Source organism: Dromiciops gliroides, chromosome 6, assembly GCF_019393635.1.
Source record: "Dromiciops gliroides isolate mDroGli1 chromosome 6, mDroGli1.pri, whole genome shotgun sequence".
NCBI lineage: Eukaryota > Metazoa > Chordata > Mammalia > Microbiotheria > Microbiotheriidae > Dromiciops > Dromiciops gliroides.
In genome coordinates, this window is record NC_057866.1 from 60,249,479 (window position 1) to 60,267,485 (window position 18,007).

At 37.2% G+C, this 18,007-nt stretch overlaps 1 non-coding gene across 1 annotated transcript; it reads right to left on the reverse strand.

Annotated features, from left to right (window-relative positions):
• Window positions 1-17,445: 17,445 nt before the first annotated feature.
• On the reverse strand, window positions 17,446-17,552 carry LOC122733195. Its single transcript, XR_006353779.1, has one exon. It is a non-coding gene; the product is annotated as a U6 spliceosomal RNA (small nuclear RNA).
• Window positions 17,553-18,007: the final 455 nt, after the last annotated feature.

An 18,007-nucleotide genomic window follows, 5' to 3' on the forward strand; every position in this document is an offset into this window, starting at 1 on the left:
AGAAATTCTAGAGTTGATAGTATAAGTTAAAAAACCTATCAGGATAAAATATTTTATGTCTTTTAATATTGAACTAATTATGAAGTAATATTCTTTTGCCTAGGGCATAGTTTAAGAAAAAAATCCTGCAATATCAACTAGTATAAATATCAAAAGGATTGGAATAGAAATCAATTAATCCTTTCTATTCACTTCCAGATTTCTCCAGAGGTCTTCTGGAGTATGTGCGTATATATATATATATATATACATACATATATATATATATATATATATATATATACACACACATATATATACATATATATGTACATATGTATATATGTGTATGTGCATGTGTGTGTATTTTGTGGTGATATGAAATTACATGATACATAATATATGATGTGATGTGATATGATGCTACATAACACAACATAATAATATATTATATAATTGTATATTCTATGGTTATAGTACTTCCTTTTTATTTATTTCATGCTTAGATTTAACTAGCTCTGAGAGGGGAAAGTTGAGGACCCCTAATATTATACTTTATATATATATATATATATATATATTTTAAGTGAGGCAATTGGGGTTAAGTGACTTGCCCAGGGTCACACAGCTAGTAAGTGTTAAGTGTCTGAGGCCGAATTTGAACTCAGGTACTCCTGACTCCAGGGCTGGTGCTCTATCCACTGTGCCATCTAGCTGCCCCTACTATATATTTTTTACTGTAATTCATTTAACCTTCTCCTTTAAGAATTTAGATGCTATGCCATTTGGTGCATACACGTTTAGAATATTTTTTTTTTATTTCATTGTCTATGGTGACTCTTAAAAAGATATGGTTTTCATTGCTTATCCCTTCTAATTAAATTTTGTTGTTGTTTTTGCTTTGTCTGAGGTAATGATGGCTACCCCTGCCTTTTTTCACCTGAAACATAATAGATCCTTCTCTAGCCGATGAAATAACTCTGTGTGTCTTTGTGTTTAAAGTGTGTTTGTTTCTTGTAAACAATATATTGCTGAATTCTGGTTTCTAACCCATTCTGATATACACTTCTGCTTTATGGGTGAGTTTTCCCACTCTCATTCAAAGTTAAGATTTCTAACTCTGTATTGACCTCAATCATGTTTTCTTCTGTTTGACCTTCTTTTTCTTTTTTTCTCCTGTTCCTCCTCTAAAGTATGTTTTGCTTCTAACCATTGCCTTTGTAATGATTGGAATGACGCCACCTGCTGGAGAATTACTGTAGAAGAGTTCCACCCATGAAGCGAAGGTCTTTGAGGGCAATACCAGGAGTCTTTTCTTTGGCGTCAGGAAGTGACGCGGGCTGGTGGGAGGAGGAAGGAAGAGACTGGCGCTCAGTCTCGCTCTCTTTCCTGAGGACGCTGGTGGAGAGTGGAGCTAGAAATGTGCTCTCCCTTTAATAGATAGAAATCTAGGCCTTTCTCTCTCTCTTTACCAAATTCTTATTTTCCTTAATAAATGCATAAAAGTCTAATTCTTGCTAGAGCTTATAATTTATTGGCCACCACTCATTAAATATTTTAGACAGTTTAGCTAGAACTTTAGCCCTTAACACCTTGTTTTATTTGCTTTCATTTTATATTCCATACACTGTCTCTTATCCTTTTCTTCTCCTATTTCACTGATGGATAAGAAATATTTATATGACCAATTGATCTTTGTGAATGTATGTATGTATGTATGTATGTATGTGTGTATATGATGTATATGTATGTTCCCTTTTTGACCCCATTTAGATGTTCAAACGTTGCTTACTTACCCTACCTTTTCCATTCCACTGTAAAAGCTCCTCTTTGTCTCTTTTTGTGAAACTATTTTCTCCATTTTTTCTCTTCCTTCACTTTTCTCCCAGTGCATTCCTCTTTCTCATTTATACTTTTATTTTTTACAATATTTCAACACAACTGATTCTCTCTCCCACAATCTTTCTATGTAGAATCGTTCTAACTACCCTAATAATGATAAAGTTCTTAGAGTTTACTTGTACTATCTTCCCACGCATAAAGGTAAAAACGTTTAAACTTACTGTGTTCCTTATGATTTCTTATTTATATTTACCGTTTTTATGCTTCTCTCAAATCTTGTATTTAATAGTCAATTTTCTATTCAGCTCTGATATTTTCACCAGGAATGCTTGAAACTCCTCCATTTTATTAAATATCTATTTTCTCTAGAAGAATTTTATTCAGTTTTGCTGGGTCAGTTATTATTGTTTGTAATTCCAGGTATTCTGTACTCTTAGATAATATATTCCAATTGCTCCAATCTTTTAATGTGGTAGTTGCTAAATCTTTTGTAATCCTGAAGGATGAGCAGCTAGATGGTTCAGGGTATAGAGCACTGGCCCTGTAATCAGGAGGACCTGAGTTCAAATTTGTCCTCAGGTACTTGACATTTACTTGCTGTGTGACCTTGGGCAAGGCACTTAAATCCAATTGTCTCAAACATCTGGGCCCATCTCCAGTAGTACACATGTACATGCCACTGGACCCATGTGGATCTGGAGGAGAGAGTGCGACTTGTGACTTTGAACAGTCTTACATCACTTATATCCAATTCACTGCACATCATGACATCACCTCCTGAAGCCATGGTCCTCTTTGAAAACTGAGGACAAACAATGACAGCAACAACAACAACAAATCTTGAATGTGGATCCACAGTATCTTAATGGTTTCTTCCTAGCTACTTGAAATATATTCTCTTTGACCTCAGTACTATGGAATTTGGCTATAATATTCCTGAAAGTTTTATATTGGGCTCTCTTTCACAAGGTGATGATGGGTGGGTTCTTTAAATTTCAATTTACCTTCTGGTTCTATGATATCAGGCCAGTTTTTTGATAATTTCTTGAAAAATGATGTCTGGGCTCTTTTGTTGAACATGACTTCCAGGTAGACTAATATTTATGAAGGTCTCTCTCCTCATTGTATTTTGGAAGTCAATCCCCTCTCCCCAAAGGATATTTCACAAGTGCTTCATTCTTTTCTCTTTGTTTTATTGTTTCTTCTTTTCTTATGGAATAATTAACTTCCACTTGTCCAATTCTAATTTTTAAGGGATCATTTTCTTTAGTGAATTCATGTACCTCTTTTTCCATGTGGCCAATTCTGCTTTTTAAGGTGTTATTTTCTTTAGTGTTTTTGTGCTTCTTTTGCCAAGCTATTAATTATATTTTCATAATTTTTTCTCCACATTTCTTTCTCTATTTTTTCCTCCACACTTATTTGATCTTGACAATTCCATTTTTTCTGAGGGTTGGGGGGAAGGCAATGAGGGTTAAGTGACTTGCCCAGGGTCACACAGCTAGTAAGTGTTAAGCGTCTGAGGCTAGATTTGAACTCATGTCCTTCTGAATCCAGGGCCTGTGCTTTATCCACTGTGCCACCTAGCTTCCCCTTGAAGATTACCTTTTACTCTGCAATGAATTCTTGTTGGACTTGTATCAAGTTCATATTGTTCTGTTCCTTTGAGGCTTTACTTGTAGCTGTTTTGACTTCATTGTCTTCATCTGAGTTTGGGTATTGAACTTCAATGCCACCACAATAGCTTTTTAAGATCTGTTTCTTTTTTGTTGTTGTTAGATGATTTTTCCACTTTTTTTCTGGATTTTAAATTTATTTTAAAGACGGGTTCTGTTCCCAGTATGTGTGGGGGGGTATGAGGGGAGATAATGTTACCATCTCAAGTCTTGGGCTTTTTTGCATTGCTGTTTTCAGACATAGTTCTGGGGGTTTGGAAGTTTTCAGTGTTTCCAAGGTGGTGAGATCTGCAGAGGGGTGTCATCACTGCTGTCTTTGTCAGTACTTTTGTACTTACCTATATAGGGCCACTGATCCATTGGGACTGTAAGCAATATTATTCCTAAAGGACCCTGATTTCTTGTAACCCAGAATGAGAAGGTAAATGGAAACTGTTCCTCAGGGCTCCCATTCCTTTTTGACTAAAGGTACTTCTCTCTGTCCTTGAAGTGTAACCTAGAAGTGGGCATAGGCAGTGGATTTGCCAAAGACCATCCAATCCTGTGTCCAGTGAAAGCAAAGAGTTTCTTTGTAATATATTTATGAATGATTTCTAGGTCATCTTGCTTTCTCTGTTTTGAGAACTCCCTAAATTGTTGTATTTTGGTTACCATAAATTATTCCCCTGTACCCCCATTTCAAAGATCTCTTTCTGATCATCTAAGTTATTTGGGGTTTGAAGAATGTTTCACTCTAATCTTTTCTTTGCTCTGCCACTGAAGAATTCTATTTATTGCATTATATTAAAGTTGTTTGGAGGTGAGTGGTCAAAGTGCTCAACAGAGTCTTTACTCTGCCACCTTGGCTCCTCCCCCAGAAATAAGGAAAAAATAATGATTAGTGGTAATATGTGCATGACATAGGAATTCCAAGGAAGGACAATGTTAAATAGAACACATACCCAACTGTTTTGTACTCAAAAGGTTTCAAGCTTACTCTCTATTAAAGCAAAGTTAAAAGGACAATTTAAACATTTAATAGACTCAGTTTTGTTTATATCTACAAAGAACCTAATAGACGTTCATTTATTTTCATTTGTAGGGGAGCATTAACCCCCTCCTAACCTTCGAAGCTAACCTTTCCTAAACAGTAATCTCAAGGTGGCTTTCATGTCCAGACAATCACAAAAAATAGGTACACCTATATATTTCATGCCTTACAGAGATTATATAGTATATATCCTGATCTGATCCCATGAAGCTCTTTGATAAATATAGGACTCACTTAGTGTAGGCTTTTAAACCTACCTTGCTAGAGTCTGGAGATATTTATCAGAGCTAAAAACTGTTGCCTGTAACTTTCTTAAGTATATACAGTTACATTATATGTATGACAATATTTAGAAATTGTGTTAATAGAGTTGCAGTGACTTTTTAAGGATTAAAACAGTCCTTTATTTGGGAGCTAGAGAAAGTGACTGAGAGGGAAGTCAAAGACTTAGTATCAAGGAAAGATAACTTAGAAATGTCTTCCTCCCAGAGCACAAGGAAGGCCAAAGCTTTTATAGAGGATAGATGGGGTGACCACCTGACAATGGAAAGGGAGTTCCTTTTGGGAGTAGGGTGGGAAAAGATTCCTGAAAAGAGGATTTTTCTTTTGGAACGATAGTCCAGACCTCTGGAGTTAATCTGTTTCCTCTCTCAGGTAGTAGCCATGCCTAATTGACTTTCCTTCTATAGAATTTTTTCTCCCCTTACTTCTTAGGTGTGTCAGTTCTGATATCTAATTGGCCAAGCTAAATAGTGCCTTATATCTGTCCTGTTATCTGGTCACCTTTGGTTTTGCTTCTCACAAGGGAATCTTCCTCTGACTTATACTAAGTGGTGTCTAAGAAATCTTAGGTCTAGTCTGGAAGGGGAGGAGATGTATAGGCACAGGCTATAGTTTCCATGAGGTTGAAAGCCTTGAGTTTGGGTGAGATAGACTTTAACAAGAGTTTGAAGAGGTAAGGGCAAAAATCTAAGAGACTATAGGGAGAAAGCGGGTCCACCAAGAGAAAAGCCAGGAATCCCAGGATCCCTCATTAGGAGTGAAGATCTGTACACAAGTGGTCATCATAAAAAAAAAATCCCACTGTGCATTGCCCACAGTGTTTGCAGGGGCTTCAGGGCACCTCTTCAGTGGATTTACTTCCCTGGTTCCAGATTACTTCATTTTGGAAATCCAAATCTAAAAACCCTTTGATTTAAAGTAATTGCATTGAAAGATGACCACAAATGAATTTACATAAAAAGTTATGAAATTAATTTAAGTTGCAGTAAAGGACTTAAAATGACATTCAAGGGGCAGCTAGGTGGTGCAGTGAATAGAACACTGGCCCTGGATTCAGGAGTACCTGAGTTCAAATCCGGCCTCAGACATTTGCTAGCTGTGTGACCCTAGGCAAGTCACTTAACCCCCATTGCCCCACAAAACAACAATAAAATTATATTCAAGTAATTAATTTTAAAAGAGTGCATGTCAAGTAAGTTGTACTTAAGGTGTTACTAACTGAATTTTAAAATGCATAACTAATAGCAGACAGAAGACAAAGCCAGATTCTTATATACTTTAGTTGTTTAGAATATAAAAAAGACTAGAATTCTTAGGTTAAATAGTTTGGAATCTTATACCTGAATCTCACTATCACAACCAATTTGAAGTACTAACCTAAAGGATGAAGAACCAATTGATTTATGTTCTTATTTGCTTTCGTTCAGTCATATGATTTCATCTGTTGGGAACACCCAGGATGGAAACTCCTTCCATCAATGAAGAGCTGTACCTTATCTGTAACAGTCTTTTTTTTTTTTTTGGAGGTGTGTGTGTGTGGAGGGGCAATGAGTTTTAAGTGACTTGCCCAGGGTCACACAGATAGTAAGTGTCAAGTGTCTGAGGCCCAATTTGAACTCAGGCTGTCTTGAATCCAGGACTGCTGTTTTCTCCACTGTGCTATTTAGCTGCCTCTATCTTTCTTTTTTTTAATTACAGTCTTTAAAAGTCATCTGATACACTGAATCTTGCCTATGATCGTACAACAGACTTGAACTTAAAGTATTCTTGATTTCAAGCCCAGTTCAGTATATAAACTTACCTTCTGTTTGTGTATAAATGCACACATATACACATAATACTCAAATATGTATGTATGTATTTGTATAATGTTTACATGAATATATAGTTTTTATACCATGACTTACAAAGAATATCTCTATCATCACAACAATGCTGGAAAGGAAAGTGCTATTATTATCCCTATTTTAAAGATAAGGAAACTGAGGCAGAGGTTGGATGACTTTCTCAGGTTCACACAGCTCATCAGTGTCTAAAGCTGGATTTGTACTCTAGTCTTTCTAACTAAAAGGCCAGCAGTATACACCAATATACCAATCTTCTCATTCTCTCTCTCTCTCTCTCTCTCTCTCTCTCTCTCTCTCTCTCTCTCTCTCTCTCTCTCTCTTTCTTTCTCTGCCTCTCCTCCCTCTCTCTCTTGTGGGGACCAATTTTTAAGCAGCTCGCCACAATATTGGGGCAAGGAAGGAGACTGGCAGCCTCCCTCAACACAGAACAAGATTTATTTTAACAAGAACAAACTTTAAAAAAACACACACATCAGTAGGATCAAGGGAAAGGAAATAAAATGGGGAAAGGGAAATCATAATACCTGAAAAAATACCACCGCCCAGGAATCAGCTGAAAATATGTAACAGAACGCCTGTCACTTTCCAGCTTCCACCTAGAATGCCCAATTCTCCTCCCCCAAACCTAGAAAAACCCCACACAGCCCCAACCAATGGGATGGCCACTCTGACAATAACATGACTGCCCTCACTAGGCTTCCAATCATTATAATTTTGCCAGGCCCATGCAGGCATACGCAAGTAGTGATGACGTGAGGTGCCAGAGCCCTGGCAATGGCTACAACCAGTGGGTGGAGCACCGTGCGGTTTGCGGAGCCCCAGGCCAGTGCATGCCAATACATAAAAACGTCAAATAACAATCAATTCTTTACACTCTCATTAAGTATATATACACATATTAACAATAAAATAATTGTATAAAGTAGCAGTCTTTTTTAGACAATGCTAACCTTAAAGACCAAATCATTACAGCAGTATACCCTAAAAATTGTATCAGGGATATAACAGACTTCTCTCCCAACACTTCCCACTGTTGTGTGTTAAGAGCTATTCATGGATAAAGAAGCTGCTTTTCTCTCCTCTGTGAAACATTTTCTCCCAATCCTACTGTCAGGTCAAACAAGGCCACATGGAGAGGGTGAAGAATGCACACAGGCAAGAGATAATGATTTGAAGTCATTTGTGAAAACTCTACAAACTAGCCTCTAGAAACTGATTGAAATTTGATGAAAAATCAGTTCAGTACTTTTCTCTTTTTAACAAGATCTGCTCTTCTCTTAGTTTCTTATTTAAAAAAAAAAAACAACCTAACTATTCTACCATTAGTAATTGGATGAATCCAAAATACATGCTTTCCTTATTCTCATTTGTTTTCTGATTAAAAGTCTTTTACACATCTGTGTTACAGGGTTAGAATTCCCCCCACCATAAAAGTGTCCTTTTTTAATATGAAAATGACAAATTATGTGGTTGCAACTCATAGAAAGGTACCATGGTATAATGGATAAGAATCCCAATTCAAATCAACTTGACATGATTTAAAGTCCTGCCTCTGACTTACAATATCTGAGTGACTCCAGGTAAGTCACAATCTCAGTGTGACAGACATCTCTAAGACTGTAAATTTTATAATACTTGTTGGGTACAGGGACAAAGAGAGTCTCTTACACTAATGTAATCACAAGACAGTTAAAAAAAATAAAGATAACTCAGAGATCTTGAACAGGAAGGAATCATGGAATAATAAACTCCAAACCTCTCATTTTACATATGAGGTAACTAAGGCTGAAAAACATTTATTCAAGGTCAACCAAGAAGTAACTGGTAGAACTCAGGTTCTACACAGTGTCTCCCAAAAATCATTTTTCTCCTTTAACTGCACTCTACAATTGCAAAAGAAGTAAATAGTAGGAGCAGAATTCAAACACAATTCACAACAACATTTATATAACTTTTTATGCTTATAGAGAAAATAAGTAATAATAGAACCACACACACATACAGATAGATAAATAGATGATGATGATAGATAGATAGATAGATACATAGATAGATACATAGATAGATAGATAGATAGATACATAGATAGATAGATAGATAGATGGATAGAGTGCTTTAAGGCTTGCAAGGTGATTTACAAGTCTCATATCATTTGATCCTCACAATAACTTTGAGAGGTAGGTGCTTTTTTTAGCCCCATTTTACAGATTAGGAAACAAGAAAACAAATTAGGTAAGAGGCTCAGTAAGTATCTAAGGCTAGATTTGAAGCTATTTTCCTGAATCCATGTCCAGTGTTATATCCACTGTGCCATCTTGCTGCTTATGTATAAATCAAATAAAAATATTCCCTTCCTCACTTCATTCTTTTCTCTTTTTTTGGGGGGGTGGGGTTGCAGATTTTTGTAAAATTCTTTTTTTTTTCCCCATGGAAAAATTCCCATATTAGCTAGTTGTGAGAGAAAACAGTCAAAAAAGACAAAACTTCAGATTAAGGAATTGTCAAAGAGGAAATGAAAAGAAATTTTTTTTAATGTGTTTCCATTTTCAGATACTATCAGGTCTTTCTCGGCAGATTGGCTGCAATTTTCGTAAGTCTTTCAGGGTTATATTGCATCATTGCCTTTCTGAAAATAACCACATGCTTCCCAGCAGATCATCCCCCACTATTGCCGTTATTTTGTATACAATACATTTCACTCTGCTTCAGTTCATGTAGGTCTTTCCAGGTTTTCCTGATAGTATCCTGTATCATAACCTTTATATAATACCTTAAGGTTGACAGAGAATTTTCTTCATAAAAGCCCAGCAAAGTAGGTACCATACGTTTTGCCATTATGATCAATCATCATAACTATTTCTCTCCATCCCACTCCCTTCCCATGACATTTACGCTATCTTCTTTTTACCTATTCCTCCTCAGAGATGTTTTGCTTCTGACTATCCTCTCCCTCATTCTGCACTCCCTTTTTTCACCCTTCCTTCCTTATCCTCTTCCCCTCCTATTTTCCTGCAGGGTTAAATAGATTGCTCCTCCCAATTGGGTATGAAAGCTATTCCCTCCATGAGCCCACTCCAATGAGATCAGGGTCCCTGAGCTAATTCTGTGTTCTAAATTTTTCTTCCTCCCTCCCTCCTCAACCCTCCCTATGAGATCAAGCAATTCAATATGTCATACTGGTGCAGCAATGCAGAACATCATCTTCCTTGAAAGTGTTTTGCTTTTTACTGCTCTCTTCTCCAATCTTCCCTTTCCTCCTTCCCTTCCCCCCCTTTTCTCCCTCCCCCCCAGGGCAAAAATATATTACTATACCTACTTGAGTATGTATGTTAGTCCTTAGTCCTTCTTTGAGCCAATTCTGATGATATTAAGGTTCACTTACTCCCCAACTCCTTCCCCCTCTTCTACTCTCCTCCATAAGCTTTCTTCTTGTTTCCTTCATGTGAACTACCTCTCCCCAGACCATCTCTCCCCTTCTCCCTCCCTCAGTTTATTCCTCCTATAACTCAACCCTATTTTAATGATGTCATCATGGATTAGCTAGGTGGCACAGTGGACAAAGCACCAGCCTTGGACCCAGGAGGCCCCAAGCCCAAATCCAGCCCCAGACATAAATGCTTTACAGATATCATCCCTTCATATTCAGTTCAGCCCTGTCTTCTGTGAATTTCTTGTGATCTTTTTTTTGTTTTGTTTTGTTTTGTTTTTGGTGAAGCAATTATGGTTAAGTGACTTTGAACTCAGGTTCTCCTGAGTCCAGGGCCGGTGCTCTATCCACTGCACCACCTAGCTGACCCTGAATTTCTTACTGAGATAGTTCTTATGATTTCAAAGTATTGCCTTCCCATGTAGGAGAGTAAACAGTTTGATCTTTTAATATCCCTCATGAAGTCTTTTTCCTGTTTACCTTTTTATGCTTCTCCAGGTTCTTATATTTGAAAGTCAAATTTTCTATTCAGTTCAGGTCTTTTCATCACAAATGCTTGAAAGACCTCTTTCTCACTGAATTCCCATTTTTGCCTCTGAAAAATTATACTCAGTTTTGCTGGGTACGTGATTTTTGGCTGAAGTCGCAGTTCCTTTGCCCTCTGGAATATCATATTCTATGCCCTTCAGTCCTTTAATGTAGAAGCTGCTAGATATTGCTTTATCCTTATTGGAGCTCCACCATATTTGAATTCCTTTTTTCTAGCTGCTTGCAGTATTTTCTCCTTCACCTGGGATTTCTGGAATTTGGCTATAATATTTCTGGAGGTTTTCCTTTTGGGATCTCTTTCAGGAGGTGATTGGTAGATTCTTTCAATTTCTATTTTAGCTTCTGCTTCTAGAATATCAGGGCAATTTTCCCTCACAATCTCTTGGAGGATGGTGTCTAAGCTTTTGTTTTGGTCATGGTTTTCAGGTAGTCCAATGATTTTCAAATTATCTCTACTGGACCTATTTTCCAGGTCAGCTGTTTTTCCAAGGAGATATTTTACATTGCCCTCTATTTTTTCATTCAATTAGATTTGCTTTGCTGTGTCTTGGTTTCTCATAAGCTTCCATTTGTTTAATCCTAATTCTTAGTCAGTTATTTTCATCAGACAGTTTTTTAATCTCTTTTTCCATTTGGCTTTTCAAACTGTTTACTTTTTTCTCCTGCATCACTCTCATTTCCCTTTCCATTCTTTCCTCCTTTTCTCTACATCTTTCTATTTCTCCTACTTTCTCTTCAAAGTCCCATTTGAGAGCTTTCATGGCCTGAGACCAGTTCATATTTTTCTTGGAAGCTTTGGGTGTTAGAGCTTTGACCCTCTTATTATCTTCTTCTTCTTCTGAGGTTGTATTGTGGTCTACCTTACACCCAAAGAAGTTTTCAATAGTCTTTTGCTTTCTCTGCCTACTCATCCTGGCTTACTATTTCTTGGCTTTTAACTCCTTAAAGTATGGCGCTGCTTCCAGGACACACTGTTCAAGCTACAGCATGGCCCGGAGGATGGTTGGGCTTCTCAGCCTGCCTGGTCTCACTTTCATTTGATTTTAAACTCTCCATTTGGGGGGGGGGCCTGCTTCTCAGCTCCACTGCTGTTCTCAGCTTCAGAGGGTCCCAGGTGTTTTGGGTTGAGGGGGGAAGGCTTTAATCTCACCTGGCCTGTTCTCAGGTCTGGAGATAACCTCAGGCCTACTTTACTAAGCAACCAACCAGCAAAGCTTACTGTGGTGTGGTTCTCAGCTTCCAATGAGACTGCTCCCCTGTTCCCCTCTGCCACCTGGGTCTCCCACCACTTAGGATTTCTTCCTGGTTCCCTGCTGGGGTGGGACAATTGAATCCTTCCCCACAGTCCACTTACCCCCTGGACCAGCTGTTCAGTCCGACCTCAGGTTCAGTTCCAGAAGACACCAGTGCTACAGCCGATTCAGAGGGACTGGGGCAAATTCCTCTGGCGGGTGTCTGGTGTGTCAGCCCGATTGCAGGGTTAGGCTTTATTCATGGCCCAGCATGGACCCCTGAAATCTATCTATAGCTGGACAAAACTCTCAGCCCGTATTTTGTGTGTTTTTCTGTCCCAAGGGTTCTTTTATTGCTCTTTTGGGGGTTATTGTATCAGGAGCCCTGTGGGTATAATGTCTTTCCTCCACCATCTTGGCTCTGCCCCTCAGGAGTAAAGTTCTTTTTTGAAACGCATTTTTCCCCCTAAACAAAATATGGCTTCCGTGTTTACCTTCCTATTATTTATATCATTGTTGTGGTTTGCCTTTTGTTTTCGAAGAGGAGGATGACATTAGGGTGATTCATAACTTTCAGTGAATCGGATTTAAGTTGGGAGATGGGGGCACAGTGCATAGTCACAAGCCTTGCTCTCTCATCCAGAGCCATCTGGGTCCACTGGCAAGATATATAGATCAATAGACAGACAGAAAGACAGGGATATGTGTGTGTGTGTGTGTGTGTATATATATATATATATATATATATACATACATACATACATACATATATATACACACACATACATATATGGATATATGTGTCTCTATCTATCTATTTATCTATCTAAGTATCTATCTAAGTATCTATCTATCTATCTATCTATCTATCTATCTATCTATCTATCTATCTATCAGGACAACTGGAGATGGCCCTAGATGTTTAAGGCAATTGGGATTAAGTGACTTGCCCAGGGTTACACAATTTTGTAAGTGTCTGAGGTCAGATTTGAACTCAGGAGCCTCCCAACTTCAGGAACAGCGCTCTATCTACTGCACTACTTCATTGCTCCCATTATTTATATCACATTTAAAATGAAATATAACAAAAAGATGCAAGTCAATTGATAGAATAAATTTTACTTCTATTTGTAAATGGAGTAGATATGTAGGAGCTGCAATTTTTCATGAATGGATTAGATGTGATGCTGTTTAGAGAGCTGATGTTTAATTTTACACTTCCCCAATCCATTCTTTGTTAAAATTTACAGAAGAGACAACCAACCCAATGTAATCTGATGTAGTCCAACCAGTTTTGTCCCCCCGCCCACCCCCTGCCACTGCCTGCTTAAAAGAAGCCAGCTCCTTGGAAAATGTTAATCACAAGGCCACATGGCCTATTTTTGCAGAGTCAGGATTGAACATGATTATCTTCCTGTGGGTCACCACATGTTGTATTTGCAGTCATCATTGTTTCCTGTCGAAATGAAATGCCTCAGGGTTACCACAAACTGATCAACATGGCATGTGCCAAATTACCCGCTGCAGCCCACCATCTGCCAAACCACAGATTCTAAGCACTTATACCACTAACAGAAGATGAGTCCCACAATTGCAATTGTGTAAGATAATATAGACACTTTTTTAATCTACTATCAGGGTTATTACTCTTGTTTAATGGAAACAATGGAAAGTAAATACACATGAAAGTAGGTATGGAAATTAATGAAATCCTCATTGAAGAAAAGAAGGAATTGAAAGTAAGCATAGATCATTTCCTGGGTCATGTCATTCCTCTTTTTAAAATTCTTCAGTGGCTCCCTGTTACTATCTGAGTAAATTATAGATACATTTGCCTAATTCCAAGACTCTTTTACGACTTCACATTATGCTAACTTTACCAACCTTATATTGTGTCTCCATTGAGTTTATGTTCTAGTTATACTCATCTACCCTGTGTCATCCCAAACATGCCAAGTGACTCCTTTTCTCTAAGCCTTTGCTCTTGCAGTCTCCTTTGCCTGGAATGCCTTCTCTCTTGACCACCCCAAGTGCTTATTTAATGTTTACCTCAGTAGGAAAGCCCAATTCAAATGTTACTTTCTACATGGAATCTCCTCTGACCTGGCCGTCATGAAATAAAAGCCTTCCCCCTCAGAGATCATACAGAATTTCATATTGCATTTCTTAAATATAATAATAATACAATGATGTATATTATCACTAATTGTGTTTTTGTCTTATCTCCCTATTAAATCCTAAGTTTTATGTAGGCAGACATAATGTTTCATATAAACTTTATATCTCTCTCATCACCTAAAAATGATATTTCTTTGGTTGAAAAAAAAATGGAGAAGAAAAGGAGAGGAAAAAAACACTATATGGTCTTAAGGAAGGTCTTTAATTTGTTTGTGAACCACTTTCTTCACCTCTAAGTTGAAAGTATTTGACTGGGAAATCTCTAAAATTCCTTCAAACTTTAAACTTCTATACTGGTATGTCTCTGATAGGTTTGAACCTCAAAAGAATTGGGCCATCACAAATTGCAAGGGGAGGAGGAGAGGACACTGAAGTAAGTACCCTTGATATGTGTTACTTGTTCTTACAGTTACAATTCCATTTCTTAACTAGCTCCTTTGCTCATCTTCCTTGTCCTCCCTCAGGATATATGCTGATGGTGTGCAGAGGAATATTTTGGGTTCATTTTCAGGGCATTGGAATTCATCTTGTTAAATCCAATGACTCCTTGGATGAGATGGTGTCTAATATAGTTGATTGGATATGAGCTTTCTAAATGAAAAATTAAATGGGCTTGTCAGGTGGGCTTTAAACTTGGTAGGAGGAAGACATGCTCAAGCAATCCATCATATATTTCTAAGTCAGAAAATAAAACCAAAGAAGATAATTTTCTGCTGTCAAAGATTCATGTAAGTTCAGCAAGTATTCATTAAATACCTACTGTGTTCTCAGCATTGTGCTAAAGATTGTAATAGAGACCAAAGGAATAAGAAATGTGTTTCTTGACCTCAATGAGATTGCAAAACAGGCTGGAAAAGCAGGACGTAAATATGAGAGAATCAAATAGAAATATTAGGTTATATGTGTCCAAAGGACATAAAGCAGAAGTTCAGAGGAACTGAAGATCAGTGGGATCTCTGAGGTCCTTTTAAATTACAAAAGCTTATTTAACTCAATTCAGTGAACTTTTAGCAAGTATCCAGAATTAATGGAACCTAGGGACACAAATAAGACATATGTCATGGTTACTTCCTTCAAAAACTTACAATCTAATGGGTGGGTAGTGGAAACAGAGAGGGCATTAATGTAGTACTTTTTTGTATATGTTTTGTACCAGTGGTGTACTGGTACCAGTTCAAATTGACTTCATAATTTTTAGCAAAAAGATTTGAACCTTAGAAATCAGCACACTATAAATCAGGCTTCATTTATTATTGTATTAATTGTTTAGACAAGAAAGTGAGAGAAAAAAATGTGACATATGTGTGTGTGTGTATGTATATATATATGTATATGTATATATATATATACATATATATAAATCTTAAACATGTCTCAAGGCTATTTTTTGTTTATTTGTTTGTTTTTTGTTTTTCCCCCTGGAGAGCCATTTATTGAACATTTACCAGAGTGTCCCTCATTGTTTCCCCCCGTAAGTTGCATATGGGGCAGGGAGATATCAGGAGTATTCTTCTGAAAAAAGACTGAAAAAACATAAAATCTTACAGGTTGGTGGTGAGAATGAATACTTGGGCATATATAATTTCTGCTTTTTTGGGGGGGGGCAGGGCAATGAGGGTTAAGTGACTTGCCCAGAGTCACATGGCTAGTAAACGTCATGTGTCTGAAGCTGGATTTGAACTCAGGTCCTCCTGAATCCAGGTCCAGTGTTCTATCCACTGTGCCACCTAGCTGCCCCTAATTTCTGCTTTTCTGAACTTGAGGTATGGGAATTTGGTTTTAACAATATATACATTTTGATAACTATAATTAAAAATAATTCATTTGATTTCTGTTATGTATTAAATTTTATTCATTTCTCTAACGCAAATTTATTATTGGTGGAGTTGTGAATTTGTCCAACCATTATGGAGAATAAATTGGAATTATGCCCCAAGGTCTATAAAGCTGTGCATACCCTTTGATCCAGAAATGCCACTATTATATCTATTATCCCATTGAGACCAAAGAAAAAGGAAAAGGACCTATATGTACCAAAAATATTTATAGTAGCTCTCTTTGTGGTGGCAAAGAATTGGAAATCAAGTTTATGCCCATTAATTTTAAGATGTTTGAACAAGTTGTATTTTATGATTGTGATGGACTACTTTGTGCTATAATTAATGATGAAGGGTATAATTTCAGGGAAAAAAAAACTTTAGAAGATCTATATGAATTGATGCAGAGTCCAGTGAGCAGAATCAAGAAATAATGATGTACATTAAAATCATTATTTTAATGATCATCATTTGTGCAAGACTCACCTAGCATAATTAATACAGTGATCCAAGACATTTCTGAAGAGCTCACGACTAAAAAAAAAATGCTATCTACCTCTAAAGAGAGAACCGATGAACTGTGAGTGCAAATTGAAGTATTTTTTTCACTTTATTTTCTTGCTTTTTATGATATGGCTAATATGCAATTGTTGTGTGCCATTTCACATGAATAATTAATGCCATATTGCCTGGCTTCTCATTAGATAGGTGAAGGATTGAAGGGAGGTAACAAATTTGGAACCCATTTTTTAAAAAGAATGTTAACAATTAATAAAATGGTTCAAAAATAGAACTTATACCCCACAATGCTATTATGGTACACAAATACTTCCTGAAACTGAAAACTGATCATGTTTTATGATGCCTAACTCTTCTTCATGGACACTCACACAAGGTGAGAAGTGAGAATCTAACTAGGTTAGAGAAGCAATGCCCCTACAGTTGCTTTTATTTCCCTTGACTTCTCCGTCCTGGGTTACCCTAGAGCTACTTAGACAGGTATTCAAACACTATCATCTAAGCAAGCATCCCCACACCTCTATCTTTATGACATTATTTTTCATATTTTTTTTCAGTTTTTATTGCACTAAAACCCTGGTGGTATTGTGCAATATGATTTCAACTGGGGCTTAGTGATTACAGAAGAATCTCAACAAAGCTTACCAGTGACTGTGCCAGAAAAGAAAAGATGATGACAAGGTTATTAAAGATGGGTTACTAGGAATATGATAGTCAAATTATTGAAGAAATTAGGAAGAAGGGAAAAATTTGATAAAAGATCAAAGTAATATTGATCATAGTATAGTGCCTCCTTGTACCCCCTTGTACCCCCTTGTACCCTCTACTGAGTTCTATTTTTTAACAGTTCTAAATGATAAGAATAATTATTTCTCATATCAAGTGAACATCTTCTAGTCAGTAACTTCCACCCTTTGCTTCTCGATCTTCTCTCTGGGGCCAAGAAGAATTTCTTTCTTTTTTTTTTTTAATGAACAAGGCAATTTATTAGTGAATCCAGCATGGTCTGTCCTAATGTTTCTTGTTGGCAGCAGCCACCTGTCCGGTGATTCTGTCCAGGTCTCTCTAAAAATATGGAACACTTCACGAATTTGGGTGTCATCCTTGCACAGGGGCCATGCTAATCTTCTCTGTATCGTTCCAATTTTAGTATATGTGCTGCCAAAGTGAGCACCAAGAAGAATTTCTAATCCTTCTTCTGTTAAAAAAGACTTCAAATATTTGAAGAAAACTATCATGTCACAAAATATCAGGATTCCAGATTTAGATGGGACCTTAAAGGCTTTCTAGGGCAATGATCGAGGGTTTTTGTTGTTGTTGTTGTTGTTGTTGTTGTTGTTATTTTTGTTTGTTTTTTTGGGGGGGGTTTGCTTTTTTGTGGGGCAATGAGGGTTAAGTGACTTGCCCAGAATCCCACAGCTAGTAAGTGTCAAGTGTCTGAGACCTGATTTGAACTCAGATCCTCCTGAATCCAGGACCAGTGCTTTATCCACTGCACCATCTACCTATCGTTAGGGCAATTAATATTTTAATGTGAGTCATCCTTATAAAATATTGAATAGATGGCAATTTAGCCTTTACTTAGATCTGGGGTTATTGTGAACAGACCACATCCTCAGTTGGCCCATT